The sequence below is a fragment of the Amblyomma maculatum genome, chromosome 1 (assembly GCF_055883805.1).
Source record: "Amblyomma maculatum isolate TAMU_Amacu chromosome 1, ASM5588380v1, whole genome shotgun sequence".
NCBI lineage: Eukaryota > Metazoa > Arthropoda > Arachnida > Ixodida > Ixodidae > Amblyomma > Amblyomma maculatum.
Window position 1 is genome coordinate 236,868,764 of NC_139344.1, and position 27,108 is coordinate 236,895,871.

Sequence of the window (27,108 nt, forward strand, 5' to 3'; positions counted from 1 at the left end):
AACCACAGTATGAGCCATTAAAGCCTTTCGCCTTAATAACAAAAACTAACTGTTTACTTGTGAGATGCCTATGTCTTCCGTAACGACTGCGTTAATTCTTCTCCATTTGCGTTGCCTTCGTTTCAAGGAGGGAAAGAAATCACAATGCCACAGCCTACGAGATCAAGAGAAGATACTTTCCATCGGTTCCAATTCGCCTGGTAAGAAAAGCCGTACGACCCTACCACAGTAATCCCACATGATGAAATTCAGTTTCTTTGCGGACGAAGTTAGCATTAACAATATACAATAACACTTCTTCATACGACGAGTATGATTACATTTCTGTGTTACTGTTCTGAGCCGATATCTTGAAAGCCATTTCCCCAATTCCGCCGACGGGTACACACAGTAGCAGCCCGTTGCAAATCGGAGGAACTGCTTGTGCACGTCGGAGTAGAAAGACTTGAGTATGTCCCAAAAGTCCCTGAGCAAAAGAAACACACCACCGATAGATGTTTGCTCAAGAAAACACTTGTAAACAGCCATTGAAGTAGGCATTAGGGCTCCTTCAGTTTTTAAAGGCGATGATAACTACTGCCTTTTTCAAACTTTTCGTTTACCGAATTGTTCTCCCTATGAGTAGTCTGCCCAATACTGGGATTTAAAAAAAAAAAAAAAAAAAAAAAGCACTAGAAGTATTCGTTTCCACCAAAGATATGTAGCTGTTCATGGACAACTGAAACCTCGCAGAGCCTTAGCACTGAAGGTTTTAGAACACTTTGAAGCAGTGATTAATCAAAATTAAAGCATGTCTCCTTTTGCGAGATCATAAATATAGGAAAGCGCTTCGTTTGAACAGTGCTTGATAGGAAAATGTTTTTGGAAAGAACAACACTATTGCTAGTTTCCTGCACATTGTCTAATATAACGTGGCACATAATGCTTCGACCAGCTTCAAATCCCGACAAAAAAAAGTGGACCGATTATTTAGTTCAAATAATTTTTAACCAGTGCACACATAGTTATTTAATGCACAATACATTATGGATCACAATAAAAAGGTATACACTTCATGAAAATAACAAGTCATACATGCCGATGTACCGTGCTAAGCTAATATATGACCACATGACTAACTACTCGCTTTGTCAATTACGCGCCATAATTAAACTTAATTATAAAATTGTGATGAAGATTTAACTTAATGCTACAGAATCAAGTCATATATTGTCGGATAGCTTATATCGAGTATAATTAAAAACAGCAATTGCGGGTCTTCACTACTTACTGATAATTGGTTCATTGTGATTAATTATCTAACTTTACGTCACCACGTCAAGCCATATCGCTGAAAAGGTTTCGATGAGTAGCATCCAAAATCAAACGCTTAACACCCCAAAAGCCATGTAAAACCGAGCTAAAGCTCGTCTAACTTCGTTTCAAGCATGGTTAGGCCGCTGCCACTTTTTATTCATTTATTTCCACTGTATTTCCCACAAAATATTGTTTCTCCTTTTTCATTCTCGTCAATTATTTATCTTGTTCTTCAAAAGCAAAAGAAAGTGCGCTCCAGCTGACAGCAGCATGGCGGGCCGGAGCACTGAGAAGGCTTTGTTCCATCATAGCAAGTATGGTGATGAAGGAGCCGTGCTTCCATTGCTTATCGATGACTAGCCACTGATGGACAACCTGTATAGATCACAATTAGGCAGGTTTAACCTTCCACCAAGAAGCGCAACGAGTTTCACGTCAGCTGTGGAGGTAGCTCATTTCGTCGCGCTGAGTGGTCATATCTTTGTGGAAGGCTGCACGAACGCGCTCCAATTGCGACGTCTGAGCTCTCCTTCTCTGACCTTGTAGGTCACTGCTCAGGCGACGAGCCGTCGCACTATTTTGAGATGTCCTCTATGCAACTTGTAATGCTGAGTCTCTCTCTGGAACAAATGAGAGCATGTGGATATTCGCTGTTAAGGCGTATTGCAGTCGAGGCTTGGCGAAGGACCCTGCGGATAATGGAGGCTTCCACCACATCAATCCGCGCCTGAACTGTGGGCCTCGCTTTTGAACGTATTGGCTGCACTTGTCTGCGATCTTGTCACAGCTTGCTAGACGTACTGAGTAGGTGCTCTAGTATAAGGCGGAGGCCAATCAAAATGGTCGACACAGTAAGCACCATCGTAGCATTAACAGGGCTTGCTCGTCTTGCGCGTTTGGCAGATAGCGAGCACAAGAGACAAAGAGCAGCTGTAAATGGTCGTTTATTAATCGCTCCAAGTTAAAATCGCGCGCAGATGAAAAGAAGATTTTAGGTGATCAAGGGCTTTTAGGTTTCTCAGGGAATCAAGGCTTTTAGATCTCTTTTGGTAATGTTCTTGCCCACGAACTCAGAGGAAGTTGTTACCTGATAATTGGTTCGTCTTCTTCAAAGCTGTCGTACACGGTGACTTTTCGTAGTTCGTCCAGATCCAGTTTCGGACAGCCGCAGACGAGCATTTCCACTTCTTCAGGGCGAAGCATCTGCCAATCAACGCAACGCAACCACGAATCGTGAGCTCTGAGATAATATATTTTTCTCTTTCGTTGTGTTACTTATAATGAGCGCTTTCGAAGTGCAAACGCTGTGGAATCCGAGATAGAAGGCTTTAAATGGCTGAGTGATGGCCTTGTTGAGAACCAAGTCCACGTACAGGTCTACGTATTCTGTGCAAGAAGAGGCAAGTCGTAGTGCCGCTTATACACCAATAATTTTCCTGCGCTCGAAGGTGCGTTTGTGTACCAGTTCATTCAAATGTACGTTAGCTGATTCCCTTTTCTCTCTTCAAATCTATAAGCAGTTTATCATAAAACAAGTTATGACATGGTTGTTTACGTCTAGTGGTAGTTTTTGATACGTATATCACTTAATGCAGACAGCTGGGCCAGTTGGTAGCTTTTAGCACAATGAGATGAGGTACTAGCGTGGCGACACAAAGACCAGAACGAGCAGACCGAGGACAGTCAATCATTCGTCTGCCAATCCTCAATCCTGACATCATTGCGCTCTTACCATGTCTCTGTGCTGTGCTTAAGGCTTAACGTTTAGCGCCTCACGTGGCCTCCATTAAGCAGTAATTCTATTGCATTGCCGTTCATTGCAAGCAGGGCCTCCACTGGGAAAGAAATGTGCCGCTGGTCGCATAGCTGTCAAAAGACCGCCGAAAAAAAGTGGGAAAGCCAATAATTGCGACAAAAGTCACAATTCACTTAAAAAATATTTAGTGATAAAAGTGATCGAAAGCAGTTGAAAAGTATAAAAGGAGAGGCGCCTCCATGTGCGTGTCACTCATCTTTTGCCACAGGTGGAGATCAAATTCGAGGTAAAGGTATCAGCTTCTGATACCACCGAATTCCTAACAGTGATTAGCTGCCCTTATAGATTCTCTCTCTCTTTCTCTCTTTCAATAATTTTGGGGACGATGGATTGCTCACCTGCTCTTTTTTCGCTTGTAACTGGAATGTCCTTACCGCCGTACTTGATGGTGTGAGTGTTTACTTCTATATACTCTGCGACGGATACCTTTCATGAGAAAAAAAGAAACAGTCGCGCCTGCATAGTTCAAACGCACGCAAAAGATGGAAGAGCGAGAACGAATTATGCAAATGCTAGTTTTCTGGAGCTTTCACTACCTGAAAATTCATACAGAAGTCCTCTTCAACGTTGCCTTCGTATGCCAGCAGCTCGTTCAAACCCACAGCGACGTCCTGGACGCAGAAAGTGAAAGAGATGAAGGCGTACACAGAAATAGTTTTCCTTTTTCTCGTAAGGTCATGTGACATATGAGTCGTGCGCAAATATAACCAAACACATATTACGGCAACAAAAACTGAGGCGATGTTGACAACACCTCTGCGTAAGCGCAAACCATGATTGACCGGGGAATTTTTAGTTAGAACCAGCGGATATTTTTCACAAAATGGACAGTCTATCATCCAGCATAAGCGAATCACGCCATTATGAGAGGAATGGCTCCTTGCGCCTGTGTTACACGACTGTTACGGGCTTTTGCGTTCATGTCGGCCGTGAGCGGCCACCAGAGTTAAAAGAGTGCAGTACAAAATAGCGCATCGAAAAAAAAAGGTGCCCTCAACTTCATCCTCCAGCTAGGCTATCTCACTGCGGAACACATGCATGTTCTTCAAAGTTCTAATGTCATCCATATACGCAAGGAAAGCACTGAGAAGAGTGCCACTAAAGTAGCCTTTGTGCACTCTTTTAATTATACCGCACCCATGTGGCAGCAGAGATGACGTAGCGTATACCGCATATACCCCTCATCTATTATCGGCGTCTGAGCTCAAGCATTTGTTTCTTACTTCTTTTACTAAGCATTCGCGTCCCGTGTTCTAGGCGAGGTTCGTCGAAGGCGAGGTCTGGTGGATGCAAGCATCGAAGATGTCATAGCATACGCATAGGCATACTCACATACATTTTGTGCAAGTGATGACGACCCAACCAGACACACAAAAGCAACCACAAACAAAGAAAAAGAAGGCGACCATTGCAAGCACATGCTAGCGCACAAAAGAACACGCACGAGAAAGGAGGCTACGAGAGCATTCTCTAAGCAACTGAGAACGCGCCATAAAGAAAGGTGCCCTATGCATTCAAAAGTTATGTAAAAAAAAAAAAAAAAAAAAAAACGTTTCCAAGAAGCTTATTTCTGGTCATACCGAGAGGATATAAAGCATTCATTCAATAATAAAATTTCTCTCTTCTATGACGCCTTTTTTAAAAAAATGTTTGCTTAAGAGTTGACCGTGTTTGTATTACTCTGTCCGTCCCTTTCACATCGAACATTCATTACACCTATGTTTATTAATGTGTAAGCATTAAGGAGATATTTTTAAGGAGTTTGTCTCCAGAACTTTGTTGGCAGGATTAGGTCGTAGTCAGAACAGATAGGAAAAGAAAATGGTTGTAGTCGATAGACGATCGAAAAATGTCGTCGGAGAAGAAATTTGGTGCATTCGGAGTCATTGGTAAATTAATTATAGCCAATTCAGTCAAATATACGTTGAAATCTTGAAACGGGTTGATTTTGATGTCCAAAGCGATCGCGTGGTACCTCACTTCCGGCAACGTGACCTATGAGGACATCGGAATAGTGACGTAGTTATGTCGACATCGGATATGGCGTCAATGCGCGATGTCATAAACCCGAATATGGACGCTTTTGGACATGAAAGAGCTGAATATAATGAGAGAAAAGGGTCAGAGAGTGTTTAAATCGTGTTAACTAATCAAACGAAGTACAATTAAAGCAAACGTAAGAAAAAAAGGAGTCCAAAACTACGTAACGAGTATATGAGATACAAAAGACGCGGTTGCTACAGTAGCTGCCGCAGTGTCGTCATGGCGCAGCCTAGCAACGCGGGACCTGCTTACGCATTCCTTCAAAGCAGGTGGCCGCATTCATCTCAAACGCTTTTCAGTTTGAACCAGCGAACTGTATGAGTAGTGTGCCCATCTCGCAATCCGATGGTCCTGTTTTTCCCATTCCATCCAATTGAATTTTCCCCTTTTCAGCTAATTTACTTTCCTCAGGTTACGGAAACATATTCGTGAGAAATTTGGCGTCAATTCGTAGACTCTTGACTAGTTCCTGAATTTATATCGTCCATTTGAAATAGTTATTTCTTCCCTGTGTAGACGGACGGACGAACGGAAGGACAGAAGAAGGTAGAAATGTACCCGTCGAATGTATTCCTGCTTTAGAAAAAGAGGCCATTGTTTGATGTCGATGAAACCTACACTCTTCCTGTAGCCACTGCGAAGAAGGCCCGGCAAGCTCCTAGGCTGATCTGTTTTGTCCTCTTTAGTGCAGCTCACGTTTGATCTTTTATTTGCGTTCTTTTTTTCTTTTTTGCTTCACTGACCAGAAATTTTCGAGACTTGGAAAATTGTTCAGGCATATGGCACACTCTCTCCGAAGGCACAGATAAACTATACAACACCTCGATTTAACGGCATGACGCATGACTTTATAACTAGTTGCTTATAACTATGCGCGCCTTTTGGTCCAAGGTCTTCAAGCCACTTTGCTTGCTTTTTTACGGTATAGTTTAGTTCGGTTCATGAGCTTAAATGATGACCCACAGCACCCCTGGCTACGACTGATTGGTTTAGTTTGTTTATGAGATTTAAAGTCGCAATTCCACTCAAAGACGCCGTAGTGGAAATCTCCTGAAATGTAGACCGCGTGGGGTGCACCGACATCGCACAGTACACGAGTACCTTTCTTTTCTCTTCCATCGAAAAGCGGCCACCGCTATCGGGATTCGATCCCACATACTTGCTTACAGCAGTAGAGCGCCTTAACCACTGCGCCACCATGACGGGGTGCGGCTCTGGCTATGAGGGACGCCGTATCAGTGGAGAGCTTCAGGTAAATTCGACCAGCTGGAGTTCTTTAACGTGAACTGATATCGCACAGTACACAACTGTCCTACATTTCGCCCAGAAAACATTTGGATGTCGGTACCTGCCTCACGTGCAGACTCCCAGAGGGATAGCAGCTTGAGTCGCGCCCGTGCGTCGTTGCTCGATGTAGTCCAAGCATTGAATGTGGTGAACTGGCTTGGAAGCTATTTTCTTTTGATAACCAGGGCAGTCCTACAACACGTGTTTTCTGGCGTATTTCCAAACCATATCCCGTAGGCGCACTGGAGCAGAAGACGCTCTCAGCTAGTTAAACGGCGATTGTTGCTGAAAGGTATCTCTGAACGCAACCTAAAGGTAACATACTCACTGTAAACGGCGATTATTGCTGAAAGATGTCCCTGAACGCAACCTAAAGGTACCATACACTCACTAAAGGCAGGAAATAATTACGGGGAAGAAAATTGCTTAGTGTAACCGTTGCCATATCGATTGTTACTGAAAGGTATCTGTGAACGTAACCAAAAGGTAACATACACTCACTGAAGGCAGGAAATAATTAAGGTGAAGGCAATCACAAAAAAAATATTAAAAAGAAATGCAACACGGGAGTCGAACAGACGTTTAAGTGGAATCACTGCAGAGATGGGTGGTGGTAATGCATTGCGCCACAAAACAACGGGAACAGTGGACTTTAAATGCGTTCTTATTCGTTTAGACAATATTTCTACTATTTGTCGCCAGGTGGCGCTGCTCAGAGGAATCACGCGCCAGAACGTCGTCTGCTCGAGTTCTCCTACAGGATATGGTTTGTTAATTCGCGTCCCCTGCCCCCCTCTCCACTGAATAGGACTTCGAGTCAGCTCCATTTAATTAACATTACTCTCCCACATTCTGCCTTTATAGAAAAGCGGCTGGCGCGGACATGGTTAAACAAGGCCTTTCCCGTTCAGTAGTCAGGCGACCTAACCACTCAGAAATCGGGACGGGTATAGACGGCACTTAAGAAACTTCTTCATTGCGAAATGGTATCAGCGGGATGAGTTCAAGTGTTTTTCTCAGTTAAGTTTCGAAGCCGCTCTCCACGCTGTCACCCGCCGTGCTCGTCCAGAGGGCGACGGTCTGTTCAGCTGCTGGGATTCGAAAGGGTTCTCCTCTCACCCGCCGTGCTCGGTTGCGCTGACCGGCGGTCTGTTGAGTTGTACCTGCTGGGCACCTTGGAGTACTACCCGGAGTCGAACCAGGTTTACAGCAACTTTATTGTAACTGGTCTCTCCTCTTTGAAATTACCCCTGACAGCTCGTTAAATAGACTCCCTAAACAAAGCCCCTATCATTGCGCCAATTGCCAATAGGGACGCAGTAAACTCTCTGGGCGGGGCCAATAGGCTCCAGCACAGTTCCTCCTCACTCCCGTCATCCTGTACGCACAACATCACGCGTGCACATTCCAGAGTTCAAATCCGCCGCCGTGGTCACGTACGTCCTTGCCGGACAGCCCGAGTCCCGTGGGAATGAGCTTCCTGGCCTCCGCGGCTCCTTTACACAAGAGCCCAGCGCTCGCACACACACAAACACACCTCCACACACCGTGGATGATCTGTGGTTCGGAATAGTGCTGCTCGCCTTGCCGACGCGGGACATCCGGAGTCGTCTTGCGGGCGGGGTTGCGTCGGCGACTTGAAATCCGCGCCAGCCAGGCGATCCGCGATCCAGGGTCACGGCAAATGAACGAAAAGTCACGCACCGCGCTCCGGCTCTCAAGTGCACGCCCCGCAGCTGCGCTCTCGACGAGCAGGCGCCAGACCAGAAGCCGACGGTGTGGTATGTCGCGTTGATGAGCACAACATTCTCCCTCTCTTGAGATGCGTAACTTCGCGTTGATGCCAGAGCCAAAATACACGGGTCAAAAAGCAACCCTTTGGCCTTCGCGTGAGAGAAAAAATGATTGGGGCTGCCTGTTTGAAGTAGCCCCATTTGTTGTATGCTGTTTTTGAGAGACCATACTGTTAACCGAGAAAAATACACTTTGCTTCGAACTTCATCTAGAACGACATCGACTGAGCTTGTAGCCGATTTAGACTAAAACGTATGGCTAATGGAAAACTGCACCCTGAAGTGAAGGGCCAAAGTAGTGGTTTCCTCTCGACACGGCTAGCAGATCACAGTTCAGCAGCTAGCGAATCATCTTCACAAAACGAACATTGCTTCTGGAAACTATGCCCAGAAACGCAAATAGCCTTTTATTTATGCTACTTAAGGTTAACAAGTGTTAATACTATATCACAAGTCAAGAAAAAGGCGATGGACAAAAAAATGAATTATCGTTTTAGTCTGGGGCAAAACAAAAAGCAACTCATTAAGAAAACATTTTCAAAACTTTTACCACGAAGCACGAAAAAAAAAAAACAAGTGCAAATTTTTTGAAATTGGTATTGTGCGTTCCACCATCTACCCTATCGAACGCTGTTCTAAGAGTTTTTGGATACAATAGAAATTACTAATAACATGCCGGCGGGGTACTTTTAAACATTCAAAAGCTGCCTGTCCTATAGGAGGTTGCCAGGAAGAGTTCCTTCAAGCACATAGCCGTGCAGAAGATGTCGCTTGTCAAATTCAAGACCAATGTCAGTAGCTACCAACGACATCGAAAAAATATGGCGCTCTATATAGTTTTCAGAGGTAAAAGCTGTTGATAAATATTGGCTTTACTGATGACACGCATCCTGCCGGCACCCTTACTGTACTGATATGTCTCAGTGGCAGTCAGCAACTGTGGCAACTGTGACTGTCGAATGAAGACTGTAGCACCTAAAGTTTCTTTTCTCTTCCAATGACGTAATCGAGAGCATGTTGATATAAGCACACTCGGTACGTCAGATATTGATTATGCACAAATTAGTCAACAATTTATCACCAAGTTCCTCATCGTATTCCTTCAAGAAGACATTTTTTGACATTGTAGAAATGGAGTTAAGTTATCAAAGGATAGCCATTCAGTGGAGCATTCAACTGCTGGCCGCAAAGCTCTTCTTGGTCTCCTTTGAGACTGCCGCGGCTAGATGGCGGGAGCGCATGCGGTGCATCAACAGTATCACCCTTGTTCGAGAAGGCTGGAAGCCCGCCATCATGTACTCCCTCTTCATTGATGTCACCACGGCCAGGTGGCGAAAGCGCACGCGGTGCATCAACAGCATGGCCTGTCTTAAATACGACTGTAAGCTCGCCATCATATACCTTTTCGTTGACGCCACTGCGCTCAGATGGCAGAAGCGCACGCGGTGCATCAACAGGACACCCTTGTTGAAGAAGGCTGGAAGCTCGGCGGCATGTACTTCCTCTTTTCTTTTGCGACACTGCGGCCAGAGGGCACAAGCGCACGCGGTGCATCAACAACACGGCCTGTCTTGGAGACGACTGGTAGCTCGCCGCCATGTACTCCCTCTTCATTGATGCCACCGCGGCTAGGTGGCATAAGCGCACGCGGTGCATCAACAACACGGCCTGTCTTGGAGACGACTGGAAGCCCACCGCCATGTACTCCCTCTTCATTAATGCCACCGCGGCTAAGTGGCATAAGCGCACGCGGTGCATCAACAACACGGCCTGTGTTGGAGACGCCTGGAAGCTCATCATATACCTGTTCATTGACGCCACCGCGGTCAGGTGGCAGGAGAGCACGCGATGCATCAATAGGGTGACCCGTGCTGAAGAAGGCTAGAAGCTCGGCGGCATGTACTTCCTCTTCATGGACGACACTGCGGCCAGATGGCAGCAGAGCACGCCGTGCAACAACAAGGTGACCCTTGCTGAAGAAGGCTGGAAGCTCCGCCCCATGCACTCCCTCTTTATGGACGCCTCCGCGGCCAGGTGGCGGAAGCGCACGCGGTGCATCAACAGGGCGACCCTTGCTGAAGAAGGCGGTAAGCTCGGCGGCATGTACTTCCTCTTCATGGACGCCACCGCGGCCAGCTGGTAGAAGCGCACGCGGTGCATCAACAACATGGCCTGTCTTGCAGACGACTGGCAGCTCGCCGCCATGTACTCCCTCTTCATTGATGCCACCGCGGCTAGGTGGCATAAGCGCACGCGGTGCATCAACAACACGGCCTGTCTTGAAGACGACTGGAGGCTCGCCATCATATACCTTTTCATTGACGCCACCGGGGTCAGATAGCAGAAACGCATGCGGTGCATGAACAGGACGACCCTTGCTGAAGAAGGCTGGAAGCTCGGCGGCATGTACTTCCTCTTCATTGACGCCACCGCGGTCAGATGGCAGAAGAGCACGCGGTGCAACAACAAGGCGACACTTGCTGAAGAAGGCTGGAAGCTCCGCCCCATTCACTCCCTCTTTATGGACGCCACCGCGGCCATGTGGCAGGAGCGCACGCGGTGCATCAACAGGGCGACCCTTGCTGAAGAAGGCTAGAAGCTCCGCGCTATGCACTCCCTCTTCATGCACGCCACAGCGGCCAGGTGGCAGAAGCGCAGGCAGTGCATAAAGAGGGCGACCCTTGATGTACATGACTGGAAGCTCCACGCCATGAACTCCCTCTTCGTGGACACCACCGCGGACAGATGAAAGAAGCGCACGCGGTGCATCAACAGGGAGACCCTTGCTGAAGAAGGCTTTAAGCTTGGCGACATGAAGTTCGTCTTCATTGACGCCACCGCGGTCAGATGGCAGAAGCGCACACAGTGTATCAACAGGGCGACCCTTCCTGAAGAAGGCCAGAAGCTCCCCGCCATGTACTCCCTCTTCATTGAAGCCACCGTCACCGCGGCCAGGTGGCAGCAGCGTACGCGGTGCATGAAGATGGCGACCCTTGCCGAAGGCTGGAAAGTCGGCCTTATCTACGTCCTCTTCATTGACGCCACCACGGGCACACGGTAGAAGCGCTCGCGGTGCATCGACAGGGCGACCATTGCTGGAGAAGGCCGGAAGCTCGCCGCCTCGTACTCCCTCTTCATTGACGCCACCGAGGCCAGATGGCGGTTGGCATATGTTGGGTGCTGCAAGGGCGCAATCATTAGCAATATCAGGATTGAGTGCCTGGGTCTGGACAGACTCCCGAACACGCTTCAGCTTACCCAAAAGAAGAGAAACTCCTGCTTCCGTTGTTTTGAGGAAGAGTGCCTCGATGTAGGCGGCCAGCTCAAGGAAATGGTTCCAAGGCGAACGTGCTTTCATCTCAGAATTTTGCGACCAGTGCTGCGCCACCGAAATACGGAAGGGAACAGCAGCTACCTATAGAGAACAGACGCTCCCTTTGCAGCGGCTGGACTTCGAACTCGTTCGTTGCATTTGGTTCCAGATGGAAGAACTGTTCCGACATACCTGTAGTCGAAGTCCTTTCCGGTGATCACCTGCGTTCAGTTTCCGTGGAAGGAGGTAGAGAAGCGTGACTTCACTGACCTGGAACGAGAATTGAGTATGGAGTGAGGACTTCGTTCGGTGTCGGATGGCTGAAGATGAGACGCAAGCCTTGCATGAGCCCTAAATAATATTTACCGGGCGCTTCTTCTTGGCTACGTGGCAGACGCCGAGCTAAGTTCGTGAGCGAACGTGTCGCGCGGTATCACGAGAGTGCGAGCTTTCCTCGTTTTTTTCTTCGTCGCCTTGCTATCGCCGGGGCGTGGCTTTTTTTTTCTCCTTTCTGCGCCGGAAACCATTTTATGTCCTGGTTTATAAAAAGAGTGCTATTGTACTGGGTATGCTTAAAACTTCATATAGAACGAACCATTGACACCGCAGCTGATGGCTCAGTCGCTAGGGTGACTGCTAATCCCGAAGGCGTGGGTTTGATCCTATAACCGAAGCGGCTGCGATTCGAGGGGGGCAAATCGAGAGACGCCGTATGCTGCGAGATGCCAGTGCTTGTCAAACAACCCCCAGGTTGATCAAAATTATCCGAGTCCTCAATTACGGTACCTTTTTTTTTTTTTTTATAGCCAATGTCACTTCAGTATTTTAACTCAAAATGCTATACAAGCCAACGGACCACTTGATAATTAGTGCCTGATTTCTTAGCGACTAGCGGGCGCGTTTGCTGCTATCGCTCCCGCAGAGTTGCACAGTACTTTAAAGGCGCAAGTCAGCCCAGTAAAGTGCTGATTTCAGCGCTACAACGGCTGTGTGTTCTTTTGTGCCCACGGCATTGCCACCAACACGTGACCGTATGAAGCACTCTTTTAGCCACATGCCCTTCTATATGCATCGCCCTGGATTCCGCTGCGCATCGGGAACAAACCATGCGACTTTATCCTCACGTTGTGCATAAATAGTCAGATGTTTTGGAGACTTCTTGATTTAAATCGCAAGCGGGAAAACCTTGATGAGGTAATTACATTCATGGCTCTGTCTATGTGGTATAAAACCACTACCTTCACCATTCACCTGCACTGTGAACGAGGGGTCCGCACAGACAGACTCCGAAACACTCTACTTTTATTCTACCCTTGGCATCTTTCCGTTAAATGCCATCGCTATTATACCCAAATATATGCTATTCACCATTGGGGTTTTGCCGGTCATGTCTCTGCCATCCTTTATTGCAAGACCTAGAGCAGTGTTCGACGGGAGACTAAAACTTCGATTTGTCGTTTTAATTTACTAGCTTTCGTTTGCTACTGAACAATTCAGAAAGGCTGCCGTGAGCTCTACACATATATATTCAGTACAAGCGCAGACTTATAACGGAAAGAACAGACTTAGAACTTATAACGGAAATGGGGTGTGGGAGACACGATAGAAGGGGAGAACGCTGGCAGATAATTTTGTCGCGTATGGACCAAGTTGCAGGCGCAACTTCGAGCCACAAAATGGCACACTGCCTACTCCTTGCCCCTCTTTTTTAATTAAAAAGAACTTGAGCTTAAAAAAAAGCGACGCAATGAGACTGGCCGCACCAGCCTTACCGGCATCACTTCTGCAGGTCATCTATCGTTAACTTGCAGATCCCGACGTATGAATTCTCAATGTTGTGCGGGACGACGGGAGGGTTGAGCAGTTTCTTGTAGCACGCCGTGGAAAAGTGGAGGTCCAGGATGATTGAGTTATAGACGGCGAGCCCCATTAGGTGCCAAATGTAAGAAATACAAGTTCGCTCTACGTAGTCCGCTACAGTTCGCGAGAACTTGTTGCTAGTGATGAGGTAGGCCTGTACCAGGCAGCACACAAGTAACCAAGGTTCATAGTGCTTTGTTAATGGTGCTCAGTCGAAAACACAAAAAGAAGGTACCAGAGTGGCTTGCTCACCTCGTTGAGGGAGTCCGACACGAGATGAGGCAGGCAAGAAAGACGAGACGAGCACTACAATCTAGAACAATCAAGCGATACTCGGTACCGACCATGTTTCTCAACAACGCATCCCACTTTGCGCACAGTAAATGATATAACGCCTATGAGCTTGTACTCTAGTAGATTCCCGAGCTGCGTAGTGCTGAAAGTGGAGCACGCTGCTTTGTTGTTGTATACAAACACGGCTGCAAATATCAGTGAAACGACGAGTGGTAATTGAGCAGCATGAATTAATCGTGTAAATTTCGTGCTAACGTATCGCCAGATATACCACCCACCGTAGTCAGGGCTGAATATCTGCATGACAAGCAGCAGAAACCACTCTTTTGTGAGCCTTCCCATGTCCAGCCCTGGATCGCCCACGAAAGTAACTGAGCTTTTTTTAATCAGATCCCTCTGTTTCCGAGCAATCTGAGGCAGCGATAAGATGGGTGTTGTTCCTAGTTATTCTCTGGCATCATAAAATTCTTTGTTAATGGTGCTCAGTCGAAAACACAAAAAGAAGGTACCATAGTGGCTTGCTCACCTCGTTGAGGGAGTCCGACACGAGATGAGACCGTCGAAAGTTCAGGTTGAGAAAGAACAAATCAATATCCAGCGCCTGGTGGTTAAGTCCGCGGTTCAGCAGGCTCCTCGGCGGAGGATATATTTCAATTCAGAATTTGAAATATTGCAAAAATAACAATTAAAATCATGGGGGTAAAGCATGGCTTGAACCCTGTGATAGAGCGAAAGCTGTGAGGGTTGCAGCGATATCCTCTGTAACACAGACTTTTCAATCCGCGGCTTTTTTGTTTTTTTTTTGTTTTTCATATTTGTGTGAACAGGAAGGCGAATTATACAGGGTCTTGAATATTTGGGAGGTGGGATTTAAAAAATTCCTGTGCAAAATCTACTACCCTATTCGAGCTGAAATAACGTTCACAAAGTAGCAAAATATAGTCTACGTTATCTGATAATTGTTTCAACATCGGCACTCGCCTAGATTTCCCGAAATCGAGAAAAAACTGCTCTCACTTATCAGATAACGTAGACTATATTTTGCTACTTTGTGAACGATATTTCAGCTCGAATGAGGTAGTAGATTTTGCATAGGAATTTTTTAAATCCCAGCCCCCAAATATTCAAAACCATGTACTTTTAGATGAGCACCATGGAATGGTGGACACTTACAGAAAAACAGGTCAAGGTCATGTTTTCATATTTTTTCTCTTGTAAAGTGCACATTGATGTATAAGGAAGGAAAGGAGCAGTATCTGCCAGACTTGGAGGAAGGGAGGAAGGTGGAAGTGGTAGCGGAAAGTGTGAAAGAGTTCCCATAGTGAAGGGCTACTGAGTAATTTCGGCTACCAGGGGGCTTTAATGTGCGCGGACATCTCACCAACAGAGGGCTGTCTCTCCATTTAAGCTAGGTTTTGGAGAAAGAAAGGCGGAGTATACTTTTGGGTGGACACACCACGGAATCCTGGACACCCACATTTATTAGGTCAAGGTCACCTGAAGGGGCAAATTTAGTGCCACGCTACGACCGCCTTTACCTAGCGTAGTGAACCTTTCGCTTCGAAACTTCCATGCTTTCTGTCCTCTTCTAAAGTGAAGTGAAGGTGCTAGTTTTACCTCCTGCCCCCCTGCTCAGCCTCCTCTCCCTCCTTCGATTCCAAGGACCACCGGCCTAACGTCCTCCCTGACCAGATTTGATTCAAGAAATATGCGGAAAACGTCCACTGTGGCCTTTCTCCACGTCGCAACATGATAGAGAAGAGAAGCGTGCCTTGTCGTGACGCTGGGGCTACGTCGACCCGGCCTTCACTTGGTAGCGTGCAGAGACTCGGGGTTGAAGAAGGACTGAATCTTCTAAGTTGGTGAAATATGTACAAGCAGGTTTACTGGCACTTTGAGAAAACGTATTTACAAGAATATTTACATGAAAAAGAAGGGTACATCAGCAAAATGACAAGCGTTAAGAGTTCTTAGCGAGAAGCGACTGGATGAGCCGTTTACCCAGGGCCCAGAGCGACATTTCGTGCTCTGCAGCGTCCTTAAAACCCCCCTATGTCCAGCCCCTCTCTGAAGATGTTGACCAACCAAATCCAGGGCACGCCCCTCAGGTATCGGCATCCAATCGAACACATCACTGCACTGATGGTCTGAAGCACTGACTGGTCCGGCATTCATTCGTTGGGCGTGATCACTTGTTGGCGGGAAAAACTTGGGAACGGCGAGGAGAGGAGGTACATTTCTATTCTTCAACAAAGAAACCACAGGCTGGTTCTGAAAAGGGGTTTTACTTCTCAGAAACCCGAGTGCACGTGGCGCCGCATAGGGCTCCCAACATTGTCCCTTTTCGACAATTGCAAATCTTTCCTGCATTCCCGGGAAATCACTTAATGGCCGTATGAGTCATGCTCCTTTCTTGTCCTGCACGTCAGCGAACATGTCACTCTGTCGTCTCCTTTGGATAGGAGGCATTCATCACTGGAGGATAGCACTTCTCGACTGGAAGGGTGAACAAAAGAAAGAAAGCACTTCCTGCTATTTCCCTCAGGGGGACGTTTCTTTGTGTTTTTCCAGACGTTCTCTTGACAGGGTCAATTTGGCATTTGCAGGTTGTCCACAAAGCAAAACATGCTTACAAAACATGATTCCTGGAAACAGGCTCACTTAGAGCCATTGGACCATCACCACATTTTCACAATACTTTTCCATGCCCACAGGCGAACAATAGAGCGCGCAATTGCGGATGCTTGGTCGTAACAGCCTCCTCCCCCGCCAGAAGAGTCTCGGAGGGCAGCAGTCCCAGCTGCTGCATGAAGAGACGACTTAATGGCCTGCACGTGAACGCTTGAAGCTCGCTGTTGCTTGTCGCGTTGTCTTGATTGTTGTAGGCCAAATTGCTCGAGCTGTCTGAAACTCAACCACATGTCGAAGCAAGCACTCGGCTCCCGTCTGAAGAGACCAGGTTAAAAGAAAACTGCCATTGTTGTTCGAGAAAAGCCTACTCTCAAGACGTTCAGGACCCACGTATTCCTAGAAAACCAAACGTGCTGCTTTACATAGCCACACATATACAAGCGCACGAAAAAAAAAAAAAAACCTGATTATCAATTTGGATACATGGTGAGGAACATCTCGGACCGCTTAGAAAGAGCGGCTAAGCGCGTCCGCATTCCCATTTAACTTCCCCTTTTTGTATCTTATTTCAAAATTGTACTGCTGTAAAATCAAGCTCCACCTAAGAAGGCGACTGTTCTTCGATGTCGCAGTTTGCAGCCAAGCCAGGGGACAATGGTCCGTCTCTACGGTGAATTTGGCCCCTCCAAGATAGCACTGCAATTTTTGAATGGCCCATACAATGCAAGCGCACTCTTTGACGCGCAATAAGCCCTCTCTCTAGAACTCAGTTTTCTGCTCAGGTAGAGCACGGGGTGCTCATTACCGTCGTCATCTCTCTGGGAGAGAACAGCACCTAGCCCTCGATCACTGGCATCACACTGGACCGTGAATTCTCGGTCATAGTCTGGAGCTCGCAATACCGGACGGCTAATCAGCACAGCCTTCAGGTTTACGAAGGAGGCTTCCTTTTGTTCGTCCCAGACTACTTTTGTCGGTTCTGTCTTGCGGAGAGCGTCGGTCAGAGGGCTAGCCAAAGATGAATAGTGAGGGATGTAGTGGTTGTAGTATCCCGTCAGCCCTAAGAATGCCCGAATTTCCGTCTTCGTGCTCGGCCGCGGGTAGTCTGCTACCGCAGAAATCTTAATCTCGCTGGGTTTCCTGAAACCTTGACCTACATTGTGACCCAAGTAGTCCACGGTCGCCCTTGCCAGGCAACATTTCTCGGCCTTTACGGTTAGTCCAGCTTGACGCAAAAGGCTCAGTACAGCTCTTAGATGTACCATATGGTCCGCCCATGAGTCGGAAAAAACCGCAATGTCATCTAAGTAAGGCACTGCGAATGTTTCACACCCCTTTAAAACCCTATCCATGAGTCGGGAAAAACAAAATGGAGCATTTTTGAGCCCGAAACTCATCATTGTTGGCTGGTAGCTGCCCGTCGGAGTGACGAAAGCCGCGTATCTGCTGGCGCGTTCAGTGAGCGGTACTTGCCAGTATCCTCGAGTAAGGTCCAGCGTAGTCACATATGCCGCTCTACTGACCTGTTCTACTCTCTCTTCAATATTCGGAATAGGATACACTTGATCCCTGGTGAGAGAATTTAGCTTTCGGTAGTCTATCACAGGCCTAGGGTCTTTACCTGGAGCCTCTACTAAGATCATAGGCGAAGCATAATCGCTTTCCGAGGGTTTTATTACTCCCAATTCCAGCATGCGAGTTACTTCCCTATCCAGAATTTCTCTTTGCCTTGGAGAGAATCGGTAGCACCTTGATCGCACTGGCACGTCTGAAGTCAGCTCAATATCGTGCTCAGTCAAATCAGTTCTGCCTGGCCTGTCCACGAAGCAGGCCTCAAACTCTGTTATTATCTCGCCCAGATCGGACAGCTGGGATTTCTTTAGTTCTCCTCTCTGCTCCGTCTTTTTGAGAAGCTCCTGAGCGTTGCTTCCTTTTCCGCTGAGGCAAATCAAGTTGTCCCCAATCTCCTCAGGAAGGTTTAACGTTAGATTTACCATGGTTTCCCTCTGCTCATAAGGCTTCATAAGATTGCAATGATAAATGCGCACTGCTTTACGCCTATCGGGGATTTTCACTGCGTAGTTAGTGTCAGAAAGCTCTGCAACGACTTTAGCAGGTCCTTCCCACTGTACTTCGAGCTTATTCTTGGGATCATTGGCTTGCTCCATAGCTAAGTCCTCTCGGGTTCCACTTAGAAGTCTCGTGAGATTACTAGAGACTGGCGGCAAGAGGTTACTCTCAAGAACGTCCTCATTCCGCGTCTCATCAAGCTCACTTTCAAGTTGACTTATCTGAGATGCCTCGCTCTCAAAGTTTTCTGACCCGCTATCTTCCGCATCGACCACTGTCTTAACTGCCGTTTCCTCCGCTGTGGAATTTTCTGGTATGAGCAGTGTAGCTAGTTCTCGCGCCTTTGAACGTGTTAAGGCCTGCACATCTCTGTCTCCGAAAATCAGAAGGCAAGCTTTGACCTTCTCGTAGTTGTCCGCGTCCTCCTTGTTTAGCCGCGCGACAACCTCCGCTGCCTCGCAGGGCAGAACCGTCAATAATCTCTGAGACCACGTGTCTCGCTGGAAGGACAGTTCTTCGCAAGTTCGCTCAAAGTTACCCAGATACAGACCGATATCCCCTGATATCACATATGGCTGCATGTACTTTGACATCTTGAAATCTGCCTCCTTGTTGAGAAGAGGTACCGCTAGCTGGGGACAATTGCCCGACCTCTTGCTCAACTCTACTTCTAATTTCCGGAGCTCAATTTCTAGCTCCCGCTTTTTTGCTTCTCTCTCAAGCTTCTCACGTTCGTGCTCCCTTTCCTCTTTTTCCCTCTGACGTTCGCGCTCCCTTTCCTCTTTTTCCCTCTCATTCTGCTGTCTGAGCTGTTCCTTTTTTTGACCGATGAGGTTCCATGCTTCACTGAGCTCCTCATCATCGGCTCCCAAATCTGTGATTGCCTTTATAATCAAAGGTTTTCGTGCCAAACCACTTGTATCAATTCCCAATTCCTCACACAATTGCAACAGTTCCGGTTTCTGCAGCTTTTGTAGGTCCATGATCGCTCCGAGTGTCGGCTACTTCCAAAACAACAGTGCAAACTACCAAACCTAAAGGCGTTTCAACACTTTTTACCAGTTCTAAAATCTAACCCTGTTCTAGAACCTGGTCCACATCAGAAGAAAAGCCAAGCACTCACCCACACATGCGATCGATGTTCCGAGCTGCTTTCTTGTTGGCCGATTGTTGCGCCTGCTTGTTGCTTGAGATGCCACCTCCGATCACAAGATGTGGCTTGTAGATTCTGATCCACCTCGAATCACCAGATGTTGTAGCTTGTAGATCCAGATCCCACCTCCAGTCATCAGATGTTGTGGCTTGTAGATTCAGATCCCAACGCTGGTCACCAGTCGTTGTGCTTGTAGATTCAGACCCCACCGCTGGGCACCAGTCGTTGTGCTTGCAGATTCAGATCCCACCGCTGATCACCAGTTGTCGTGACGCTGGGGCTACGTCGACCCGGCCTTCACTTGGTAGCGTGCAGAGACTCGGGGTTGAAGAAGGACTGAATCTTCTAAGTTGGTGAAATATGTACAAGCAGGTTTACTGGCACTTTGAGAAAACGTATTTACAAGAATATTTACATGAAAAAGAAGGGTACATCAGCAAAATGACAAGCGTTAAGAGTTCTTAGCGAGAAGCGACTGGATGAGCCGTTTACCCAGGGCCCAGAGCGACATTTCGTGCTCTGCAGCGTCCTTAAAACCCCCCTATGTCCAGCCCCTCTCTGAAGATGTTGACCAACCAAATCCAGGGCACGCCCCTCAGGTATCGGCATCCAATCGAACACATCACTGCACTGATGGTCTGAAGCACTGACTGGTCCGGCATTCATTCGTTGGGCGTGATCACTTGTTGGCGGGAAAAACTTGGGAACGGCGAGGAGAGGAGGTACATTTCTATTCTTCAACAAAGAAACCACAGGCTGGTTCTGAAAAGGGGTTTTACTTCTCAGAAACCCGAGTGCACGTGGCGCCGCATAGGGCTCCCAACATTGTCCCTTTTCGACAATTGCAAATCTTTCCTGCATTCCCGGGAAATCACTTAATGGCCGTATGAGTCATGCTCCTTTCTTGTCCTGCACGTCAGCGAACATGTCACTCTGTGGTCTCCTTTGGATAGGAGGCATTCATCACTGGAGGATAGCACTTCTCGACTGGAAGGGTGAACAAAAGAAAGAAAGCACTTCCTGCTATTTCCCTCAGGGGGACGTTTCTTTGTGTTTTTCCAGACGTTCTCTTGACAGGGTCAATTTGGCATTTGCAGGTTGTCCACAAAGCAAAACATGCTTACAAAACATGATTCCTGGAAACAGGCTCACTTAGAGCCATTGGACCATCACCACATTTTCACAATACTTTTCCATGCCCACAGGCGAACAATAGAGCGCGCAATTGCGGATGCTTGGTCGTAACAGCCTATCAGGAAGCGTGCCTATAATCGTGTAGAATCTCGTTCATTTTAGCGTGCGGGAACAGTTAGCGAGAGGAACGTAAAAAGAACGCCGCGTGCCTAGACTAAAGCAGGCCTAGCCGGGTTTTACCATGATTTAGTACAGCTGTCTCTGCGAACGAGTACACGATGTTCTAGATCTATTAGTGTGCTTTCCCTTGCGTTTAATATCATCTGTTCCGAAACTGGCTGTAAGATGGATTTCTTGGCTACGATGCTCAGTGTAAAAGGGTACCGGCAGTACAACAACCTGCTGGAAAGTATAAACCTGTTAGGCGGAATTGTAACACCATGCGAAAATTTGAGCCCACAACACACGGATCATGGTCACTGTTTAATCGTTCTCCACGGTGGAATGAGTGATTCATTTTTAGTTGTCCTCTCTGACAGAGCATCATTTGGGCCTTTATGTAACAAGTGCGGAATGTTTTCAGGCGCAAAATCTGAAAGCAGCAGGTGGCCCCTAATGGCTGTTTTTTTTTTTTTTTTTTTTGTACAGGTCGCCCTACCTAGAACGTCTTTGTTTTCTAAGGACCTCAAAAACTACCTGTAGCCTATAATGATATCAAGAAAAAGGTCGCCCTACCTATAACGTCTTTGTTTTCCATGGACCTCAAAAACTACCTGCAGTATATAATGATATCAAGAAAAAAGTTTTATATGTGTAAAAATGCCGAAAAAAATTTACTTGGTGTGCTTGCCGGGAGACATGCCACCGTTAGTACTCAGACATCAGGTCGATATGGTCTAAGGCACTGTTGTAGAATTCGGTGTAGTTCAAAATGTTAGGATTCTTCTTGTTTGCAGCATCTGAAACACTGAAAGCAGCCAATAGATTATGCCACGACGACCAAATGGAAATATCAGTGCGATGGTGTCTGTTCCTTAGGATTTATCTTACGACTTGCGCGTTCCTGTTGCACCGCTCCCTACGCTGCCACATTGCTTGAAAGACATTAAGACGTCTGGGTGATATCCGAAGCATGACTGCGAAAACTCTATAAAAGTGCCTGTTTTCTCTTTTCGGCGTGATATCAACCCAGTTGCTACGAGCGCAGCTGTTTGGGTGAAAGATTAGCATAAATAAAACTGTGCTTCCTGAGATGGTCACGGCTGCATGCATTTTCCCTGTGTCATTGTCCACCCCGGTATGAATGCGATTAGCCTCGTCCCTACTGAAATATTCTTCGTATATTAGTTCAAAAGCAAAAACATCGGAAGGTCAGAGCGTCGAAGACTCGTCTAAATCTTGTGCCGTCGCTCTGATTGGCTACTCTGCTATGCGAGGTCACAACCACGTGGCATCGCGCGGGTAATTCAAACTGAACCTGTTACAGCGGCACCGGCGCGGGAGTTTTCTCGACAGACATTTCAAGTTCGCCAGCCAACAGAGAGAGAACGATGGAGCCTATGGCTGACCAATGACTGACCATGACCTGCTGTAGTGCTTTCAAGCCAGAGAACATCGCATTGGATCAGGTTTATGTGCGGTTCAACATATCTGTCATTTGACACAGCGGCTCCTGGATGGCGCCACATGTAGAGCTGAAAATGCAGTACACCAAGCCGATAGCCATATAAAGTTAATGCAAACCCACTTTCCCACGATATTAGAACTTGAGCCGAAATTCTCTGCACTTTTATCAAGAGTTGTCGCCTCTAGAAAGTTGACTCTTCTTGAAAATTATGTTTATAAACTTAAATATACATACTAAACAAAACGCACAATGTAGTACCCATATCTTAGTTCGTATCTTCATCACTGTTTTTATTACATCCAGCCAACAAAGGTTTCAAAGTCGCTGGAGGACATCAGGTTTCGCCGGTTACTGTTCTGCATGTCATGTACCATCCATTTCGGCCGACTAGCTCAATAGGCCAAGATTGAGACCGCTACCACACACCATATGCACCTTTCTGAGTGCGCGTCCTTCCCTTCTGTTGTATTCGTTATCTCTTGCGGGAACTATTTAGCTTTCTTGACTTGGCGGGCATAAGTAATCGGACTCGCTATTTCGAAACAACTCGTGCGAAATCGATCAAAATGCATAAAGCACTTCTCAAAGGCGTTGTAAAGTCAGCATCTCATTGAGCAAGCAAGCACGCGTTGGAACCCGCTTTACAGGCATGCAGTGAGATGTTTAAATGTTGCCCCCAAAAAATCAAAAATACAAATGAAGTCCCATGATTGCGTTGATGACTATTTCTGATTAGTATTTATAACGTGTTAATATTCGTCTACTCGTTTAAAAATCAGATGTGCGCATGTTCGCGAAATTCAGGGCACCAACATTTTTTTAACTTGAACAATTTCGAACAAGAACTTATAAAGCAAAAAAATAATCAAAGTTAAAATAAAGCAATTGATGTCAGCTCTACATGGTAAATAAGAAGGTTTGTAAGCCTGCGATTAACATACATTTGTTCAGCAGTTGCAGCTTTTCTCAAAGGCTATGTTCCCCTGAGTCCCTGAGTTCAATGAGGAAGTGCGGCACGACGGAATAGAGGGGCGGCCACAAAATAGACAAGTGAATTAAAGTGTGCGCATTGATAAGGGCCAGCACTCTCGTTGAGCAGGGAATCCACCACCTACTCTTACTAATAGAAGGCAGTTTGTGCCCGTTTGCGGGAGGAAATTTTCCGATGCTGATGAACTGCAACAGGCGCTTGACTATGCCCGAAGCCTCTCCGGTGAAGAGCTTAAAAATAGGACGTCTTAACAAAAAATAAAAAATTTCAGTGGCTGAGGGATTATCGTTACGCATAGTTTTGTAAAGAAAGTGCACAGCCTTTTCGCATCGAAAGAACGCGGTTCCGCTAGAGGAGCCGGCAAACTGGAACCAATTATCGCTGTTTTGTTATTCCCTTAGAGGCGGAGTTTAGGCGTACCCCATTTCTGTTTATCCTAGCAGTACAATGCGTTCACTGTGACACTTGCTAATGGGCAAATGATTTGGCTTGCATTGAATAAAAACGATTGAAAGAACAAATAAATGTGTAGAATATTTTAAAACGAAATCTAACTGGGGGGGGGGGGGGGGAGAGGGCAGTTGTGGCATTTTTTTTTCTTTATTTCTCTCACTGATATCAGACATCTCAGGCGTCGTGCACTCTTATGGTGAATGTCGTCCGATTAATCATATTCGGCTACAAGCCGCGGTATAAAATAAGCATGAATTAAAGGGATATTTGTGGTGTAGGACTGAGCATTGTTCAGGTCGTAATGACATTTTTTTTTTTAACCAGCTGCAGTTTAGCTTGTAGTTAAACCTTGAGTTACGCGAGAGCTATCTGCATGGCTACGCTTAGGTTCGGCTTGAAAGTAAACACCTGGCTTTTGCGCATAGTAGTTTATTCTATGGTTTTAGCTTTACTTATGGCATAGGGAACACGTTTAACCACTTGAGTGCGATGAAGCGAAAGCCTCTATCGTGCGGCGGTTCGAAGCCTTTCGCTACGGCACCTCTTTCTCTATGTCTTCACTCCCACCTTCGAGATGACGCGAGAGCGTAAGCTACCAGCCAACATATAAAGCCCGGTTTAACCGAGCCTTTTAAACGTGCCTATACGTGGCCTAGCTGGATAACTTGATTGCAAGGGTCCCGGCAGGCTGATTCTGATATCACTCTCCCATATGAAAGGAGAGGCCCGAGTGGGCGACTCCTGCCAAACGTAATGTCAGGAAGCTCTACTTCCTGTTAGTGCTCGGCCATGTCAGCTGCCAGCTACCGCAACCCACGACTTCTCCTTTCTTTGCTCTTCGGACAAGCACGGACAGGCACGATGAAATAGTGAGACTGTGGCCAATGCAGCTCTCGCTCCAAAAAAAGAAACGGCGACATTTATTCAGACGTTTATATTGACAAAACATTTTTCTGCAGCTCATGCTTCTCTTTTCGTGAAGCTTATGTCACGTAATTCTCTTTAAGATTGTAGATTGCTCACAATATGTATCCTCTTCATAATTCTATGAAGAGTGGAGTAATTTGTAAACATTAGCGGACGCCCAAGCTTCGCCTGAAGAGTAATTACTTCTGAAATGGGGCACAGTTAACACGACCTAATATAGGCGTGATTATGCTGTTGCTAGTCTAGTAATTATCTTGGTAGTAAATCAGTTAACGTCTCCACAGCATCACGCCCTGCTCAGGCACACTCGAGTTTATGAATGTCAATAACGTTTATTATAAACGTTGATTTTGCAGGCACTGCCTGTAGATTATTTAAGCGAATTTCAGCGGTGTACTTTTTTTTTTTTTTTTCAAAAAAGACTGCTAGTGACCTCAGCCGAAGTTGTCTTCGCAAAAAAACAATAAATCATTGCATCGCGTAGTACAATAAAGAAAAACTTATAGCACAAGGCAGCACATTTTATGACCAGCGTGCTTCACCATGCAGTCAATTGATTTCTTTATCGTAGTACCCATAGCTCCTTTATCTGGCCTTAAAAAAAAAAGGAAAAAAATAATACGTGATACTTGTTTTCATGATTGATACTTGTTTTAAAAACTCCCTTTTTTTCTAGACAAGTAATTGGCCCTTATATTGTTCGGTAGGGTTTTGAAATGCAGCCGGCGTCACTGATTTGGTGACAGCAGACGCTGCGAAGAGAGTTTCAAATTCAAATTCGCCTGAACGTTTGCGGACAGCGTGGCGCAATCGGTTAAAGAGGTTCGTAACATGGCGGAAACTCTGCAAGCAGAGGGCAATGCGGGCTTTACTATAGTTTATGCAAACCCGCTTCGCATTATATAAATTCAGGTACACTTAAGCTCCGTCTTTAAGGGTATGACGCGATAAAGGTAATGGCTCCAGTTTACCAAGTTTCTTTAAACGTCCTTGTTCGCGTACACGGGCTTCGCTACTACTCCGATCCGTAACCCCTTAATTTCTTCCTCTAATATCTGAAACATGCGGTCTGTCGTAGAATGACTAGGGAAAGTCCATCCGACATGGATATGAGCCCCATTGACTAAGCAGTACGAACGAGGTGCCTACGTAACCTAGGGGCAGCGCGTGTTCTGATCTCACCGATTTTGAAGCTCCGGTCAGATCAGCCGCGTCGTTGGTGACGTGACCTCAGACAACCCTACGCCCAACCAGTGGCCATGTCATGCCAGCCACTCACAACCACCTTCCTGATTTTTCGCTAAAAACTACAACGCAAGCGCAGACGCCAGGTATTGAGAAATGGACCTTTATTACTGTCGCGTTAAAAAGTGCGGTGCAGGGCAGTTCTCATCGAAATACTACGTAGCCACAAGCGAACACATCGGCGTTTTATTACGATAGCAATACTGCGACAGGTTTCGAGCCGTCGCGTAGGCCCGAGGAGGACATGCTTGACCTTGAACAGCCGAGGAGGAGGAGAAGCAGAAAAAGAAGAAGGCTGGAAGCTTACGCTCTCGCGTCATACTCTTAAAGGATGAGCTTAAGTGTCCCCAAAAATGTAGCACCTTACACTGATAGGGCGTAATAGGAGAATAATGTTGCAGGCAAAAGAAGCTTATGCCGTTGCTATCGCAATTCAACCAGGATTAACCAGAGTTAAACCACAACTAATTTTTGTTTTCGGTGAAAAGATAAGTGACGTAATATTGAATCGCAGTTCACAGCAAAGGGTTTGTACCCACTCAGGATAGGCCATGCCAGGTTCTCAGTGTTTTATTCAACCCGATAAGGCAGTACACCGACAGGTATTTGATAGCAACTATTATATTTGTAAGAAAATGCTGGCTCAGGCTGGACTATATCATCCACAGTTTCAACCTAATCCCGGAAAGTTGGCTTCGGGTTGGTTCTCCCGCTGGGCAGAGTTCGAAGGGAGCAGTCCAGCGACCGCCATCAAGATGGCCTCCGTGTTTACAATTGGCCGCACATTCCGCCAAATTAAAGAACACGTGATCACTCCTCGCATTGACCGTCCTGAGCGAAGCGGTCACCTTGCGACCACAACGCAGGCGCTCGCTGTCGGCACAAACGAACCCAAATTCATTCGCCCTGGGCCCGTATTGCGAGTTTTCGTCGTTGTCGAAGTGTTGCTATATCACGTGACCTCGAGTAATCTGATTGGTCGATCAGCGGGATCAGCCACCGGATCGGTGGCTGTACACAGGAGTCGAACCATCTTCAAGAAGTGGCTTTCGCGATGATGGTGCGACCAGCCATCATGGGCTGACGTCAGTCAACGGTGGTGGTGTGCCTCCCGCCGACTGCGATGTCGGCTCAGTCCAGCTGTCCATGCCGACCGGCGGGCTCCTCAGCTGGCA

At 46.8% G+C, this 27,108-nt stretch overlaps 1 pseudogene; it reads right to left on the reverse strand.

Moving 5' to 3' along the window:
- Positions 1-316: 316 nt before the first annotated feature.
- Positions 317-27,081, reverse strand: LOC146205965 (putative E3 ubiquitin-protein ligase HECTD2; annotated as a pseudogene).
- Positions 27,082-27,108: the final 27 nt, after the last annotated feature.